The following is an 18962-nucleotide window of genomic DNA, read 5'->3' as shown; positions in this document are numbered from 1 at the left end:
CCTGCATTGGCAGGTGGATTCTTAACCTCTGCGCCACCAGGGAAGTCCCAGGAACAATTTTAATGAACCCAGACCCCTGCATCTTCTCATACATAGAAAAGTGCTAAAATCATTAACTGGAGAAAGCTGGTTTTTCTAAACAGTAATAATCTTTTACCAAGAGGTATGCTTGACTGCACATATTTCCCAGGCAAAAATCATGTATAAACTGACTCCTGCTCTACCTTTTCTGAGCAGCTTCCTCAGAGCTACTGAGTGACTGTCTCCCAGGCTATAGTCCTCAGTAAGACCTGGAATAAAACTTAAACTCACAACTTTCTTTTTTTTTTTAAGGATTGAATATTTTTTTGAATTTTTGAATTTTATTTTATTTATTTTTTTATACAGCAGGTTATTAGTTATCTATTTTATACATATTACTGTATACATGTTAATCCCAATGTCCCAATTCATCCCACCACCACCACCCCGCTGCTTTCCCCCCTTGGTGTCCATACCTTTGTTCTCTACATCTGTGTCTCTATTTCTGCCCTGCAAACCAGTTCATCTGTACCATTTTTCTAGGTTCCACATATATGTGTTAATATACGATATTTGTTTTTCTCTTTCTGACTTACTTCACTCTGTATGACAGTCTCTAGATCCATCCACGTCTCTACAAATGACCCAATTTTGTTCCTTTTTATGGCCGAGTAATATTCCATTGTATATATGTGCCACATCTTCTTTACCCATTCATCTGTCAGTGGACACTTAGGTTGCTTCCATGTCCTGGCTATTGTAAATAGAGCTGCAATGAACATTTTGGTACATGACTCTTTTTGAATTATGGTTTTCTCAGGGTATATGCCCAGTAGTGGGATTGCTGGGTCATATGGTAGTTCTAGTTTTAGTTTTTTAAGGAACCTCCATACTGTTCTCCATAGTGGCTGTATCAATTTACATTCCCACCAACAGTGCAAGAGGGTTCCCTTTTCTCCACACCCTCTCCAGCATTTGTTGTTTGTAGATTTTCTGATGATGCCCATTCTAACTGGTGTGAGGTGACACCTAATTGTAGTTTTGATTTGCATTTCTCTAATAATTAGTGATGTTGAGCAGCTTTTCATGTGCTTCTTGGCCATCTGTATGTCTTCATTGGAGAAATGTCTATTTAGGTTTTCTGCCCATTTTTGGATTGGGTTGTTTGTTTTTTTAATATTGAGCTGAATGAGCTGTTTATATATTTTGGAGATTAATCCTTTGTCCGTTGATTCATTTGCAAATATTTTCTCCCATTCTGAGGGTTGTCTTTTCGTCTTGACTGTAGTTTCCTTTGCTTTGAAGTTTCATTAGGTCCCATTTGTTTATTTTTGTTTTTATTTCCATTACTCTAGGAGGTGGATCAAAAAAGATCTTGCTGTGATTTATGTCAAAGAGTGTTCTTCCTATGTTTTCCTCTAAGAGTTTTATAGTGTTCAGTCTTACATTTCGGTCTCTAATCCATTTTCAGTTTATTTTTGTGTATGATGTTAGGGAGTGTTCTAATTTCATTCTTTTACATGTAGCTGTCCAGTTTTCCCAGCACCACTTATTGAAGAGGCTGTCTTTTTTCCATTGTATATCCTTGCCTCCTTTGTCATAGATTACTTGACCATAGGTGCACGGGTTTATCTCTGGGCTTTCTATCCTGTTCTACTGATCTATATTTCTGTTTTTGTGCCAGTGCCATATTGTCTTGATTACTGTAGCATTGCAGTATAGTCTGAAGTCAGGGAGTCTGATTCCTCCAGCTCCATTTTTTTCCCTCAAGGCTGCTTTGGCTATTCTGGGTCTTTTGTGTCTCCATACAAATTTTAAGATTTTTTTGTTCTAGTTCTGTAAAAAATGCCACTGGTAATTTGATAGGGATTGCATTCAATCTGTACATTGCTTTCAGTAGTATAGTCATTTTCACAATATTGATTCTTCCAATCCAAGAACATGTTATATCTCTCCATCTGTTTGTGTCATCTTTGATTTCTTTCATCAGTGTCTTATAGTTTTCTGAGTACAGGTCTTTTACCTCCTTAGGTAGGTTTATTCCTAGGTATTTTATTCTTTTTGTTGCAATGGTAAATGGGATTGTTTTCTTAATTTCTCTTTCTGATCTTTTGTCGTTAGTGTATAGGAATGCAAGAGATTTCTGTGCATTAATTTTGTATCCTGCAACTTTACCAAATTCATTGATTAGCTCTAACAGTTTTGGTGGCATCTTTAGGATTCTCTATGTATAGTATCATGTCATCTGCAAACAGTGACAGTTTTACTTCTTCTTTTCCAATTTGTATTCCTTTTATTTCTTTTGCTTCTCTGATTGCCGTGGCTAGGACTTCCAAAACTATGTGGAATAATAGGGGCGAGAGTGGACATCCTTGTCTTGTTCCTGATCTTAGAGGAAATGCTTTCAGTTTTTCACCATTGAGAATGATGTTTGCTGTGGGTTTGTTGTATATGGCCTTTATTATGTTGAGGTCGGTTCCCTCTATGCCCACTTTCTGGAGAGTTTTTATCATAAATGGGTGTTGAATTTTGTCAAAAGCTTTTTCTGCATCTATAGAGATGATCATATGGTTTTTATTCTTCAGTTTGTTAATATGATGTATCACATTGATTGATTTGCGTATATTGAAGAATCCTTGCATTCCTGGGATAAATCTCACTTGATCGTGGTGTATGATCCTTTTAATGTGCTGTTGGATTCTGTTTGCTAGTATTTTGTTGAGGATTTTTGCATCTATATTCATCAGTGATATTGGTCTGTAATTTTCTTCTTTTGTAGTATCTTTGTCTGGTTTTGGTATCAGGGTGATGGTGGCCTCATAGAATGAGTTTGGGAGTGTTCCTTCCTCTGCAATTTTTTGGAAGAGTTTGAGGAGGATGGGTGTTAGCTCTTCTCTAAATGTTTGATAGACTTCACCTGAGAAGCCATCTGGTCCTGGACTTTTGTTTGTTGAAAGATTTTTAATCACAGTTTCAATTTCATTACTTGTGATTGGTCTGTTCATATTTTCTATTTCTTCCTGGTTCAGTCTTGGAAGGTTATACCTTTCTAAGAATTTGTCCATTTCTTCCAGGTTGTCCATTTTATTGGCACAGAGTTGCTTGTAGGAGTCTCTTAGGATGCTTTGTATTTCTGCGGTGTCCATTGTAACGTCTCCTTTTTCATTTCTAATTTTATTGATTTGAGTCCTCTCCCTCTTTTTCTTGATGAGTCTGGCTAAATGTTTATCTTCTCAAAGAACCAGCCTTTAGTTTTACTGATCTTTGCTATTGTTTTCTTTGTTTCTATTTCATTTATTTCTGCTCTGATCTTTGTGATTTCTTTCCTTCTACTAAATTTGGGTTTTGTTTGTTCTTCCTCTAGTTCCTTTCGGTGTAAGGTTAGATTGTTTATTTGAAACTCACAACTATTTTTCTTTTTTTTGGCCGTGCCACATGGTTTGCGGGGTCTCAGTTCCCCAACCAGAGAGTGGACCCGGGCCCTCAGCAGTCAAAGTGCGGAGTCCTAACCACTGGACCACCAGGGAATTCCCAAAACTCACAACTCTTATGTTGTGCATTTTTCTTTAAGTAAAAAACAACAACAACAAAAAACAAAAAAACAAATCTCTTTATATGACAGCTGTGATCTGACTCCTGTCACATTGGCTCCTTTTGTACCTGAACATCATCAAATGATTTTCCCACCTTAAGGCAATTACCCTGGCAGTTCCCTGCCCCAGCCCTTCCCACGGTGGGGGGCTCAGCCTCATCCTTCAGTCTCAATTCAGATATTACTACTCTCTATCACATCGTTTTATTTACTTCCTTCATAGCATTGATCACACTGTGTAATTATCCTATTTATTTTGCTGGCCTATTATCTGTCTTCTCTCTCAGCTAGAATGTAAGTTCCATAACGGTACCCTTGTCTGTCTCGTTCACTGTTGTATGCCTGTTAAGTAGATAGGGTAGGGGGTCCTGGGAGAAAGAGCACAAGGTATGGTTTTCTTGACATAAGAGAAGCCATTTGTGGCCTAAGTCATTTTGCCATCTAAGCCTGGCCACAATGCTTGCCCTGGAACAGGTCTCAGTAATCAATGATCTTTTAATAATGATCTTAAGGGAACAAAAGAGCAAACTGTTATCAGGCAAGAGAAGTAAGGATAGCAAAGATACCAAATCAGTTGTAAAGACTCCCAGTTCTGTTCCAGTTGTAAAGATTAGCCTGAAGCACTTTCTTGAGTTGTTTTGCCGAATTCAAACCCCCCTCAAGTGTTCAACCGCCAGATCAACTAGAACTTAAGGGATGGTGATGGTGAACTTTTCTGACCCTCTGACTTCAATCAACTAAAGCTTGTACTCTGTTGACCTTTGCCCCAATTCTATGCTGAATTCTCCTCTGCTCAAGCCCCTTCATGAATATGCATGTATCCTTAGCTTAAAAATTCTCCAGTTTTGCTGTTTGGGGAAACACGGCTTTGAGAAAGATCCACCGTGTTCTCCTTATTTGCTACAAATAATAAATCCTTTCCTTCTCCTCATCTTTGGCTTGGTTGTATCTTTCGGCTCAACACCCATCAAGAGGCAAACCCAGTTTTTCGGGTAACACGCCCAGCACCTACATCTATGCCTGGATTATGGAAGTGCTCAATATAAACTTTCATGGAATGGACAAGATTCCTCTGAAGAGTTAGTGGCCATGAAACTGAGCTCCCCAATATACACCATCTTGTGGGAAAAACAGCATCCTGCAATCCAAGAATTTATAGTCTAATGTTCACTCCTAAAGAGAAAGGCAAATACTCAATACTCAATGTGCTAAGAATTACACAGTTAAGGTATCTCTGTCCCACCCCCAGAATCAAAAATTAAAAACCAGGATGAATTTACCATTTGAAAACAGAACACATAGTGGCTTGTACCCACATCTTTCAGGTGCTACGGAAAAGACCAGGTGTTTGCTAAATCTCCGCCTACAGTGTATCCTCAGGAATCCAGGATATAACCGGAATGCAGAGATGCTAAGAAATTTAAACTTCTTTGGAGCTGTACCCAGAGAGCTGTGGTTAAACTCAGTCTAGAAATAATGAGTATCGGGAGGAATTCACCTATGTTTCTCAAACACTGTATACTCTAGGGGAAAGAATGTTTATAAATAACAGCGATAATAAACATGACTGTCCCCCAAAAGCAGGAAAGCAATCCTTTTATAGCTAGAAGCCTAGGGCTCGTCCCCTCTCAGGCACCTCCTCTCCCTTCTGTTCAGCCAGCCCAGGCGATGCAGCTCAAGTTCCTCCCAGGGACCTTACGCAGGCTCCTTCCAAGGAAACTATTAGTAAGAGTTAGCTGGAAGGAATGTTACCCGAAAACTGGTTGTGCCTCTTGGTGGGTGTCGGGCCAATATATGAAACCAAGCCACAGATCGGGAGAAGGAAGCATCTATTATTACTTACAGCAAGTAAGGAGAACACCGGGGATCTTTCCCAAAGCAGCATCACCCTGAACAGCAAAACTGGGGAAGTTTTAAGCTAAGGATACACGCATATTTAGGAGCTTGAGCAGAGGAGAATTCAGCATAGAATTGGGGCAAAGGTCAACAAGAGTCCAAGCTTGAGTTGATTGAAGTCAGGAGGGTCAGCCTCATCTTTCCACCCTCCACCTGGGTGGGGACCTTAGTTCCTGCTGAACTCAGAGATCTATTATTATGTATAATCCCTTGAGGAGGAACTAGGACTCTAGTTTTATCTCGCTTTATCACCGAACTATTGTTTGGCTGCCTTTTCTCAGTTCCTTCATTCCTTTGTTCCCTTGAGATCATTGATTACTGAGACCTGTTCAAGGGCAAGCGTTGTGGCCAGGCTTAGATTGCAAAATGGCTTAGGCCAAAAATGGATTCTCTTCTGTCAGGAAAGTCATGCCTGGTTCTCTTTCTCTGGGGACCACACCCCAAACCTATCTGCTTACAGGAGGGGCTGAGAGTGAGGCTGGTCTTCCGTTGTTTGAATGATTTAATGTCTTAAAGTGAGACTGTATTCATGTATTACTTATGATAAAAAGAGAAAACAATATTACTTTTAAAACAACAGTTAGCTTATCTTCTGTCAGGGAGAAAGAAATTTTCCTTTTCGCTTTTAGGTTCTTCTGGCTGGTCTAAAAATTAAATTGGAATGACACACATCAACAGTAGAAAATCAAACAAAATTTTAATAACATGGGAGAGACCCAGGAAAACTGAGTCACTCGCCAAGATGGCTGAAGCCCTCAACTTAAATACCATTCTCACTAAAGACCACAGAGGAGATTGAGGATGGGGAGAGTCAGTTACGCGGGGTTACAGGCAAAGGCACAGTAAACAAGGGTGAGGTTGTTATGCAGATTTAAGTCATTGCCTTCTCCATTCATGAGAGTTTCTAGAGATTTGGTCAACCTCCTCTCCCAGGTATAGTGAGGGAACCGCCCTTACAGTTGGAGATTTCCCTTACAAATGTAAATATTTCTTACAAAAGGGTAACTCCTAGTTGATTTTCAGAGTTTTTCCCAGATCTGCTGTTTCTTAGAAATCAACCAGCTTAAAATATTCCAAAGAGACACATTTTGGGGCAGCAAATTCTGTTCCGCTACAGTCCCCCCTTTGAAACTTCCCAGGGAAGTTTCACCATCCAGAAGCGAAGTTGATACATGACTCCATATCTTGTTTGAAGCAGTTACTCAGTCCTGAGAATAGGTCAGTTCAGTGAAATGGCTGCGTCTCATTTCAGGAGGTGGTGATAGGGCTGGGCTCTCAAAGATAGTACTGTACTCTACGTGAAATCAGGCATTTAATAAGAGGCATTTCTACTGCAACAGAAGAAAAACAAAGCTTAGTAGTTGGAACAAACTATAAACCCAGTGTCTGAGTCCTGAGAGCTGCCAGTTGAAGAGACATTTATTTATTTATTTATTTATCTATTTATTTTTGGCTGCGTTGGGTCTTCGTTCCTGCGCGCAGGCTTTCTCTAGTTGCGGCGAGCGGGGGCTACTCTTCGTTGCAGTGTGCAGGCTTCTCATTGCGGTGGCTTCTCTTGTTGCAGAGCACATGCTCTAGGCGTGCAGGCTTCAGTAGTTGTGGCACGTGGGCTCAGTAGTTGTGGCTCGCGGGCTCTAGAGTGCAGGCTCAGTAGTTGTGGCGCACGGGCTTAGTTGCTCCTCGGCATGTGGGATCCTCCTGGACCAGGGCTCAAACCCGTGTCCCCTGCATTGGCAGGCAGATTCTTAACCACTGTGCCACCAAGCCCCTTGAAGAGATATTTAGATGTTGCGGTCGAAGCATCATTCTGCGGTTTGAAATGTCTCTGATGATGTCATCAGTGTGCAGGTAAACTTTCTAAGTGGCTCACACAGCAATAGGCAGGGAGATTATCTAAACATGGGCTATTGTGATGATCTCTCTTAAACGTATATCAAGTATTCAGCTTCAGTTTGCAGGGCTTCAGGAAAAGGGCAGCTTTAGTTCTCAATGATTCCAAGCCAAAAGTGGGAGAAAAATTGGAAATGTTAGTTTGCAGAGTTATAGCCAAATAGTTGAGTAGACAAATTCAGGATCCAGTCCAGTTTATAGGTGGATAAACAAAACCTCAAAGACAATTAATTACAATCTAATATTCATAGCTGAGTGTTATACTTTCTGCTGAAACTCAAACCAAGCAGCACCCTGTGGGGCTCCTGGGCATGGAAGGCTTTCACAGAGTTGCTAATCAGGGAAGGGAGGGGATGCAGAAACAAGGAAGGTACAGCCCAGAAAGTGCAGCCTTGGGGCAGGGTCCTGGTTCTACTTCAAGGGATATACATAACAATATCTTTGAGCTCCTTACAGAACTAAAACCCCCAATAAGTGGAAGATGTTAGCATTCTTCATTCCAGATTAAAGGAACCTGAGAAGCTCTTCAAGAAACCACCTCAGGCCAGATTAAAGGAGTGCAGGCCCTGCACATACCCTAATCCTTATCAGCAACCCTGCCCTTGAACCATTGCTAGAAAACTGCTCAACAAATCCTCCCAGGTTGGAACAAACAGTTATTGAGGGGCATGAGCTTCCTGTGTTCCCCCTTTGCCTGGCAAAGCAATAAAGCTATTCTTTTCTACTTCACCCCAAACTGTGTCTCTGAGATTCAATTTGGCACCTGTGCACAGAGGCCGAGCTTTCAGCACCAATTCCAAGTTGGCAAGGGCTCTGATTCACAGTCATTCAGGGATCCAGGCTAACTGAGTCTCCGCCATCATTAGTACATTGCTTTTCAAGTCACTCTGGCCATCACTGTAAAGGCCAATACAGCTCCTGAGAGGAGGGAAGACGGAACATGAAGGAAAGCACATGGGATATTTTTTGGACAAGGCTTGGAAGTAGCACACATCCTTCCTGCTCATACTCCATTGGAAAACTTAGTCACTTGGCTCTATCTACCTCCTGGGGAGACTGAGAAATGCTATGAAGCTGGGAACCCAAATGGTAGTGAAACAGGAGGGAAGGGGGCAGGGCACAACCTTTAAAAGAATGACATAGCCTTAGGACACGACATAAATGGTTAGAACCAATCAGGCCCAAGATGGCAGATAAGACTTCCACTAGACCTTCAGCCTCAGTATACTCTCATGGTAGCACATCAGCACGCTAAATGACACACCCACAGGCGCCATGACAGTTCCAAGGCCGACCATAAAAGGTCAGCAAGTGGGCAGTAGCCCAATTCCTGGAAATCCCCACCCCATCCCCAAAATAGCTGGAATATTCCTCCCACTCATTAGCCTATGAAATTACCCACCCCTATAAAAACTGACAACCCCATACCCTGGTGCCTCTCTTGCCTTCTGAGATGGCCCACACTCTGTCTGTGAAGTGTGTTTCTCTCTAAATAAATCCACTTCTTACCTATCACTTTGTCTCTCACTGAATTCTTTCTGCGATGAGACATCAAGAAAGTGAGTTTCATTAAGTCCTGAGACCAGGTGTGTGATCTCAGTTAAAAGAACGTGGGTTCCACATCTTCTTTATTCATTCATCTGTCGATGGACATTTAGGTTGCTTCCATGACCTGGCTATTGTAAATAGTGCTGCAATGAACACTGGGGTGCATGTGTCTTTTTGAATTATGGTTTTCTCTGGGTATGTGCCCAGTAGTGGGATTGCTGGATCCTATGGTAGATCTATTTTTAGTTTTTTAAGGAACCTCCATACTGTTCTCCATAGTGGCTGTATCAATTTACATTCCCACCAACAGTGCAGGAGGGTTCCCTTTTCACCACACCCTTTCCAGCATTTATTGTTTCTAGAGTTTTTGATAATGGCCATTCTGACTGGCTTGAGGTGACACCTCATTGTAGTTTTTACTTGCATTTCTCTAATAATTAGTGATGTTGAGCATCTTTTCATGTGCTTCTTGGCCATCTGTATGTCTTCCTTGGTGAAATGTCTATTTAAGTCTTCCACCCATTTTTTAATTGCATTGTTTGTTTCTTTGATGTAGACATAGGGAATGGACTTGAGGACATGGGGTGGGAGGGGGAAGCTGGGGCAAAGTGAGAGTAGCATCGCCATATATACACTACCGAATGTAAAATAGTTAGCTAGTGGGAAGCAGCCGCATAGCACAGGGAGATGGGCTTGGTGCTTTGCGATGACCTAGAGACGTGGGATAGGGAGGATGGGAGGGAGGCTCAAGCGGGAGGGGATATGGGGACATATGTATGCATATGGCTGATTCACTTCGGTGTACAACAGAAACTAACACAGTATTGTGAAGCAATTATACTCCAATAAAGATCTATTAAAAAAAAAAAAAAAAAAAAAAAGAACCTGGGTTCAAGTCCCAATGTGAGTTGCAGGGTTTCAGCGCCATGCCTTGCCAAAATTCAGGGTGCTGTTGCTTAAGAAGAAGGGGAGAATGCATAGGCATTCTGAGACAGGCATTGTTAAAACCATTCTATAGTTGAGGAAACTGAAGCTCAGACTGGTTAAATAACCTGCCCAAACTCATGCAGTTTCTACATCTTAGAGCTGGAACTCCACCTCTGCTCTATCTCATTCCAAAGCCAGTGTACTTTCCAGCACCCGTACTAACCTGGCTCGCTCAGCACGCGAGTTTGATCCTCAGCAACGTGCCAGGAGATTCTTTGAAGCCACACAATAAATACAGCACATCTTTTATGTGTACACATTTCACTCCATGATTTAGGAATAAAACAAGTTTACTTAAGACAAACATTATGGTGTAGAGGGCCAAACTGCACTGATTTCTATGATAAAACAGGAGACTTGAAAGAAATTTTACATGTTAGTCCCTGTAGATGAAGCAAAGCTTGGGAAGCCCCTCATCGCCCTGCACTATCCCCATCACACTATCCTGCTGCTTGTTATACGGTGACTGTACTCACTGCTGTTTCTAGTCTTATCACCAATCGCAGGGTTTAACTCTACTTGGAATCTATAGCCTTCTAGACCCCAGCAGTACTCACTTATTTTTTTTCATGAATTTTTATTGGAGTATAGTTACTTTACAATGTTCTGTTAGCTTCTACTGCACAGCAAAATGAATCAGCCATACGTAAGTACTCACTTCTTTAAATTTATTTATTTATTTATTTTTGGCTGCACTGGGTCTTCGTCGTTGGGTCTTCGTTGCTGCGCGCGGGCTTTCTCTAGTTGCGGCGAGCAGGGGTTACTCTTCATTGCAGTGCGCGGGCTTCTCATTGCGGTGGCTTCTCTTCTTGTGGAGCACAGGCTCTAGATGTGCAGGCTTCAGTAGTTGTGGCATGTGGGGTCAGTAGTTGCGGCTCGCAGGCTCTAGAGCACAGGCTCAGTAGTTGTGGTGCACGGGTTTAGTTGGCATGTGGGATCTTCCCGGACCAGGGCTCAAACCCGTGTCCCCTGCATTGGCAGGCAGATTCTCAACCACTGTGCCACCAGGGAAGCCCCAGTACTCACTTCTTATAGTATAGTATCAATATCACAGGCTGCCAATTGATTTAAAAACAACAACAGCAACAAAAAAATACTTTGATTTTTAATAGAAATGTTCTGATACTTTTAAAAGTTTGAAAATGGCTGGTGATCCCATTTTGGATAGAGCCCCTATGTAATAATATTGTATTTGCTGCTACAAAATATCATTTCCCAGTCAGTTCACACAGGTTTAAGGATATCTGCTGATTTGCAAGAAAGGGTCTCAGTTCTGACATAAATAATTCTATGTGGCCCTGAGGGCACACAGTCTTAACTCATGATGATGTTTATAGCCTAGCAGTTCCTTTGATGCTAAGCTTCCAGACAGTTTCCTGCAGATAGATCTTTCTTTTCATTGTGGAGCTTCATGTGGCTGGTAAGATCCTATTATGGTGTCTGCTGGAAGGTTGTGGTTCAATTTTAAATCAAGCTTCGGTAGAATTACCAGTTTTGGTGTGTGCCCCCTATAGTTATTATACCAGTTAATGAAAAGTTTAAGAATACAATTTGCTTATATGGACACCAAGGGGGGAAAGCAGGGGGCGGGGAGGATGAATTGGGAAATTGGGATTGACATGTATACAGTAATACGTATAAAATAGATAACTAACAAGAACCTGCTGTATAAAAAATCAAATCAAATCAAATTCCAAAAAAAATAAAACAACTAAAAAAAAAAAAAAAAGGAATACAATTTGGAGGACTATCAAATTGGTTCCAGACGTCTGAGGGGTGGGTATGCAAATGAGTAGAAGATTTAGATACACACAAAAAAGATGTTTCCTTTTTTTTTAAGGTATAGATGCAGAAGGCCTTATCGAACTATACCACAGTTTGATCATGAGATAAATTGGTTATTATTTACACGGACAAGTAGCTCAGAGATTGACTCTCTAACGTGAACAAAATATCGGGTTGTTTAGTTTGCCCAAGTGCTAACACACAGCTTTGTTAGGTGACTGGATGGGGAAAAAGGAGAGGGAGTATCTGAAATATTAGACGGGGAATTTCAGTTTCTAATAGTTTGGTCTCTAATAAACAGATGATATTTAAGCCAAACAAAAAAGTAAGATTGGGGCCATCACATTTTCTACACTGAAGGACAGAATATTTAGACATTGGGGAAAAAATGTCTACGAACATCCTAAAAGTCAAAGAACTTGTCTCCCTTGAGACCTGGGACTCAGATTCCATGATGACCCTATTACTAACACAGTTCAGGCTAACTCAGCCAACCAGGATTTAGCAGAGGACAGGAAAATCATGAATTGCTTAGTACAGGTGAAGAAAAGCAGATCTCAAAAAGGGGTTAAGAAAGGATCGGTTATAATTTACACACCTGATGATTGTAAATAGTGAATTTCATTGAATTTAAGAGACCATCTCCATTTCCAAGGTGTTAACATGTTAAGGGAAAAAAAAAAATCAAACTTGTATCTTATATCTTAGAATTGATGACACATAGCTCTGTAGGTGAGGGCTGGACTGGGGAAACACATTTCCTTAACTGGGAAAGAAGCCAGAAACAATTGTATGCAAAAACCTGATGACAATTGTTTCAGGTTGGCAAAAATGTTGCTGGGACAAGTTTCAGAACTGGGTATGTGTTCAAGTACAAACTGCGGGCCACGTTCCTCAGGAGCTCTGAGTGGGAGAATTGCTGTTAGACAAGAGTCCATTAAGAAGAGGATCTGTATCGTATCTCTGTTCTAATTAAACTCCAAATTTCATTTAAAAAAAGAAAAAGAAAAAGGAGAGGAGGATCTGTATCACTACCTGGGCCCTGTGAAGTCTTTAGGTTGTACTGAAATATTCACACCTACCTCCAAGCCCAGGGCATTAGTGCTACAGAGATATCCAAGGGAAAACTTTTTCACTGGTTTCTTATTCCAAAAAAATATCTTCAGGGAAGTGTGGAATCCACGTGGTCATTAAACCAATTGGTATGTTGTAGGTTTTTTTGTTTGTTTGTTTTGTTTTGTTTTTGGCTGCGTTGGGTCTTCGTTGCTGCACACGGGCTTTCTGTAGTTGTGGTGAGCGGGGGCTACTTTTCTTTGCGGTGCACAGGCTTCTCATTGTTGTGGCTTCTCTTGTTGTGGAGCACGGGCTCTAGGCACATGGGCTTCAGTAGTTGTGGCTCGCAGGCTTCAGTAGTTGTGGCGCACAGGCTTAGTTGCTCCGGGCATGTGGGCATCTTCCCGGACCAGGGATCGAACCTGTGTCCCCTGCAATGGCAGGCGGATTCTTAACCACTGCACCACCAGGGAAGTCCCTGTTGTAGGTTTTTAAATTTTTATCTTATTTTATTGTTTATTGTTAAGGGTTTCACAGATGGACACTGGAGATTTAAATCAATTTTGGTTGCCATGGTAGGCTTTGGATTCTGTCAGCTGGAGACTGATAACTCTAGTCAAAAGGATTCTATTCTATCATGTTTATATTCATAATTACAGTATAATATTTTCTCTGCTTATTTATTTACATTCTGAATGACTGGCTTTGGACTATTGGTTTTTTTTTTTTAATTGAATGAAATATTCTTTAAATTCTATAGTGCTTTAAAATTTTCAAAAGTTTCACACACATGATTTCATATAATACCATAATAATGGACTATTTGTTTTAACATTTTACATTTTCAATCCTGTCAGTCACCTGTATGACCAAGACAGTCTATATTTTGCTACTTCTCTTATCAATAAAGAGGAGCTCTGCTTAACAACACAGCCATGCAACCTGAAGCCTGGAGGATAGAATGTTCTTGATTATACAGCTGCCTGCATTGTTGTGAGGGTAAAGGAATAGATACCTGTGACAGCAAGCCCAAGATGGCATCCCAACTCTCTCTGCCCTGCTATGCAACATAGAATCTCTGGTCCAGGGCTTCCCTGGTGGTGCAGTGGTTAAGAATCCGCCTGCCAATTCAGGGGACACGGGTTTGAGCCTTGGTCCGGGAAGATCCTACATGCCACGGAGCAACTAGGCCCGTGAGCCACAACTACTGAGCCTGACCATTTCATAGCATTTTTCCCAAAAGTTGTACCAGTTTATTTATACTGAGAAGTGATAAAGTTAATTTATATATTGGGACCCCCAGAACGGAGGCACCCCCAGTGGCCCTACACATGTCACAAATCTAGACCTAAGTCAGCCTGCACTTACCCCAAATGCCTCACTGTCAAGGGAACCGAACAAACACCAAACACTGTCCTCCAAGTCAGCTTTAGCCAGCTCACCTTACCCGAGAAAACAGGACTTGCCAGCCTTACAAGGAAATTCCCAACCTCCAGGCCAATCATGCCCTGTTTCTGCTTGCTCTTTCTAAAGCTCTGTACAAATCTTGCCCAAAATCCCTCCAGAAGAAGGCCCCACTGCTTGAGAAGCACTGTCCTCCCCCAAGCAATGGGTTATTTTCCCGTGAATAAAGGATCTCAAATGTATAAGTAAATGGTTTTAGTTTGGTCATTTGACAGTGTGCTACAAAGTGTGATTTAAGACCTGGAATTTATGTTACGTCTTCATCTCTGAAGTATTTATTTATTGCTCATTGTCTCTATACTCCTGTTAGAATATAAGCTCCACAAGGGCAGGAATCTTGGTTTACTGGTATATCTCAAGCATCTTAAACAGTGCCTGGCATATAGGAGACATTCAAATATTTGTTTCAAGAACAAATGAGATAGGAAGAAGTTTGTTTTTTAATCATGATTATGTAGTCCCAATGGCAAGATTTAATCGCAGGTTACAACAGAACTGTCAAGTGAATATGTCCCTATGCCCATCTCATTCTCTGGTATTATTTATCATGACACAATTTAAGCTTGAATCACTTATTGCATGCCTACTTCAGATATAAAAGTTGCATTCCTTAGTTCTTATGTGTAAGAGAAACTGCTAGTTACCAATCTGATTTCAGGTTCTCTTGCTATCTTGAAGAGCATATACTCGACTAGAAGACTACATTTCTAATCTCCCTTGCAGACAGGTTGTGGTCAGATAATTATTAAGATATATATGGAAATTGTTGGAATTCCTTCTAGAAAAGATCTCTGAAATGGGAACAAATCGCTGATGCGGTCCCTTGTTTTCCTTCTTCTGCTTCCTGCCTAGAATGCAGACGTGATCGTTCCAACAGCCCTGCCGTATACAATGAGGTAAATTTAAGGATGGAATCTCTGGGCTTCCCCGGTGGCATAGTGGTTAAGAATCCGCCTGCCAAGGTAGGGGACACAGGTTCGAGCCCTGGTCCGAGAAGATCCCACATGCCGCGGACCAACTAAGCCCGTGCGCCACAACTACTGAAGCCCGCACGCCTGGAGCCCGTGTTCCGCAACAAGAGAAGCCACTGCGATGAGAAACCCATGCACTGCAAGGAAGAGCAGCCCCCGCCCGTGTGCAACAAGGAAGACCCAACGCAGCCAAAAATAAATAATAAATAAATAAATAAATTTATTTTAAAAAAAAACAAAACACTTCCTCGGTTTTGCTGTTCAGGGTGATGCTGCTTTGGGAAAGATCCCCGGTGTTCTCCTTACTTGCTGTAAGTGATAATAAATGCTTCCTTCTCCCGATGTGCGGCTTGGTTGTGTCTACTGTCTCGACACCCACCGAGAGGAGAAACCAGTTTTGGGGTAACAGGACCATAGGTGGCAGTGCAATTATAAGAGTTTGGTAAGGCTGTGGGGAGTTCCCCAGCCAAATTCACCCCTCACTCCCTGTCTCGCAGGAACGCGCCTGCCTCAGTGTTCCCAGTGTGCTCAGCTGTGGGCTGGGCCCACTTTATGAGAAGCAAGGCCCCGGCTCCACAGCGGTGATGGGTGTCAGAGCAAAGCCACTGAGGGCATGGATCAATCATACCTTTGCAGTCCCAGTGAGAGGTCTGAGAGCCACATTCTCCTGGTTCAGGATACCTGATGATCCTCTGAAAAGACACCTGGAACAGTGTTACCTTCTGAGAAAAGGGACATAATAAGTGAAAAAACTCCAACAGAGTTTTACATTTTTGAATGAATTTCTTTAATAAATATAAAAATACGCTCAAAGCAATTGGGATTTTTCTGCATTTTTTTTTTTAAGATTTATTTATTTTATTGATTGATTGATTGATTGATTGCTATGCTGGGTCTTCGTTTCTGTGCTAGGGCTTTCTCTAGTTGCGGCAAGCGGGGGGGCCACTCTTCATCGCGGTGCGCGGGCCTCTCACTATTGTGGCCTCTCTTGTTGCGGAGCACAGGCTCCAGACGCGCAGGCTCAGTAGTTGTGGCTCACGGGCCTAGTTGCTCCGCAGCATGTGGGATCTTCCCAGACCAGGGCTCGAACCCGTGTCCCCTGCATTGGCAGGCAGATTCTCAACCACTGCGCCACCAGGGAAGCCCTGCATTTTTAAATATGTTAAAGATGATATCACTTCAGTTAGAAGTGAAGAATCATTTATAGTGATAGAATTAGAGACCTCATTACTTTGTTTTGTTTTGACTGTTCATTGACTGATGTACTTCCGGTCTTTGACAGTGCTATGGACTGAAATGTGTCGCCCCACCCAATTCCTGTTTTGAATCCTAACCCCCAATATGACTATATTTGGAGATAAGGTTTTCAAGAAGGTAACTAAGGTTAAATGAGGTCATAAGGGTAGGGCCCTAATCCAGTAGGATAGATGGCCTTAGAAGAAGAGGAAGAGAGATTTCCCTTTCCCTCATGCTCATATATGTGTATATCTATGTATGTGTGTATACATATATGTGTACACATGTGTATATAGCTTCACTTCAGACAGCTTAAGTTAGACGTTAAAAAAAGGAAATAGTGAAACTGCTGGGCAAACAGCAGTGCTAAGCAGAAAGTCTCAACAGGAGAAAAACTGCAACTTCTATGTTTCTTGGCTCCTTCTCAATTTCTATTTTGAGGTTGCTCCAATCTTCAGAGAAAAAAGACTCACCTGGTTCTTTATGCCATTGTTCTTTCATCGGTCTCCTCCCTTCCAGTCTCGCTGACCGCTGCCACCTGCTTTCCACCACCACGGCCGACCTACAACTGTTCACGTAAAGAGTGGCCTTCCCGTTGTCAAATCCAAAGGATCCACTCGCTGCCTTGACCTCCTGGGAGCATTCGTCACTGTTCTACCCTTGTAGAAACCTTCGGTTCCCTTACTTCGAAGATACCAGTCTCCCCCTGTTCTCCTTCTTTGATTAGGTTTCAAGTCTCTTCCCCTCCCAGCCATCCTTAAAGCTATGTGTTTCACAGGAATTTCATCCTTTAACACTTTTCTTCTCTCACTCAGAGACTTTTTGTGAGTGATCTCGTTATCCATGGCTTCAACTACTGGACCCTCAAACACGTCTGGCCCTGACTCTGCTATGAGTTCCCAGTCCTTAGTTTTATTTGTCTACAAAGTGACTCCACCTGGGTGTTCCACGGGCACATCTCAATGATATGTTCCCATCTTAACTCTCAGGGAGTGTCCTCCCTAAGAGAGGCATCTCCACCTGTTTTCCTTATTTGGTACCATCATCTACCAGTCACCCAGGTCGCCCCTAGACTCTGTCCTCTCCTCCCTCACCCGCTGGATTTAATTTGTCACTCAACCCTGTAGTTTCTCTCTCCTTCATAGTTCTTAAACCCGTCTCTTTTCCATCACTGCCCCCAATTTATTTGTTTGGGAGGTAGTATTGAGGGAGCCACAGGAACGTGCATCAGAATCACCTGTGTGGTTTTCTATTTAAATAAGTGTGCCTGCCCTGCCCCTCCTCCAGAGGTCCTGAACCGGCACGTCCTCTTCCTCACCATGCTATTCTCATTCTCCCCTGGTCTCCCATCCATCCTCCACACCGCTGACAGATTCTCTCTCCAAAAGGCAACCGTCAAAGTGCAACCTATCTGTCTTTTCAGAGGTTCCGCAGAACCTTCAGGATAAAGTCCAAACTCCTCGGAAAACCCTTGACACTTTGGTTCTTGCCCACAGCTTCCACCTCACCTCCTGCCACTCCCTTACAGGCACCCTGCACTCAAGCCTTATCGAAGTGTGCTACTTGCTGTTCTTGGAACATTCCTCCTTTCCTTCCCTTACTGTTCTCAGTGGATCTCCTCTGTCAGCCCTTTCCGCCTGGAAGTCATCTTGTTCAAAAAGCCTCTCCTGACTTCTCCAGGCAGTTAGGTACTTCCTCTTCTGTGTTTCCACAGGACCTTGTTCATATCATGATTCTATATTTATTATTGGATGATTATAAGTATTTGTGTTTATACAGTGTCTCACCCACTAAGCTATGAGCACACTTTGTTCAGTTCATTATCGTATGCTCTCATGTAGAGACCCACACATAATGTGTACTCAACGAATGCTTACTGAATGAATTTTTGAAGTGAATAAAGTTTTAATTTACACTTTTCTGATTGATTAAAGTATACAGTATTTTTTTTCTTTTTCTTCTTTTTCTTTTTTTTTGGCCTCGCCAAGCGGCATGCTGGATCTTAGTTCCCTGACCAGGGATTGAACCCATGCCCCCTGCAGTGGAAGCACGGAGTCTTAACCACTGGACGGCCAGGGAATTCCCATACAGTATTTAACATATAACAAAAATGAAACTACTGACCCACTTTCAGGACAGCATGCTCTTTGAATACCTTTAATATTTGTGTATTTATTTATTTGCCGCACCGTACTGTATGTGGGATCTTAGTTCCCCCGCCAGGGGTCGAACCTGTGACCCCTGCAGTGGAAGCACAGAGTCTTAACCACTGGACCCCCAGGGAAGTCCCTGAGTCCCTTTTAATAATGACAGTTTATATTCGAACAGTACTTTTGATTTTTCAAAGCACTTTTTTTTAATAAATAATCTCACCACACTTTTTTTTTTTTTTTTTTGGCTGAGTTGGGTCTTTGTTCTGGTGCGCGGGCTTCTCATTGCGGTGGCTTCTTTTGTTGCGGAGCACGGGCTCTAGGCGTGCGGGCTTCAGTAGTTGTGGCACGTGGGCTCAGTAGTTGCGG

The sequence above is a fragment of the Eubalaena glacialis genome, chromosome 5 (genome assembly GCF_028564815.1).
Source record: "Eubalaena glacialis isolate mEubGla1 chromosome 5, mEubGla1.1.hap2.+ XY, whole genome shotgun sequence".
Taxonomy (NCBI): domain Eukaryota; kingdom Metazoa; phylum Chordata; class Mammalia; order Artiodactyla; family Balaenidae; genus Eubalaena; species Eubalaena glacialis.
This window is presented reverse-complemented; position numbering follows the sequence as displayed.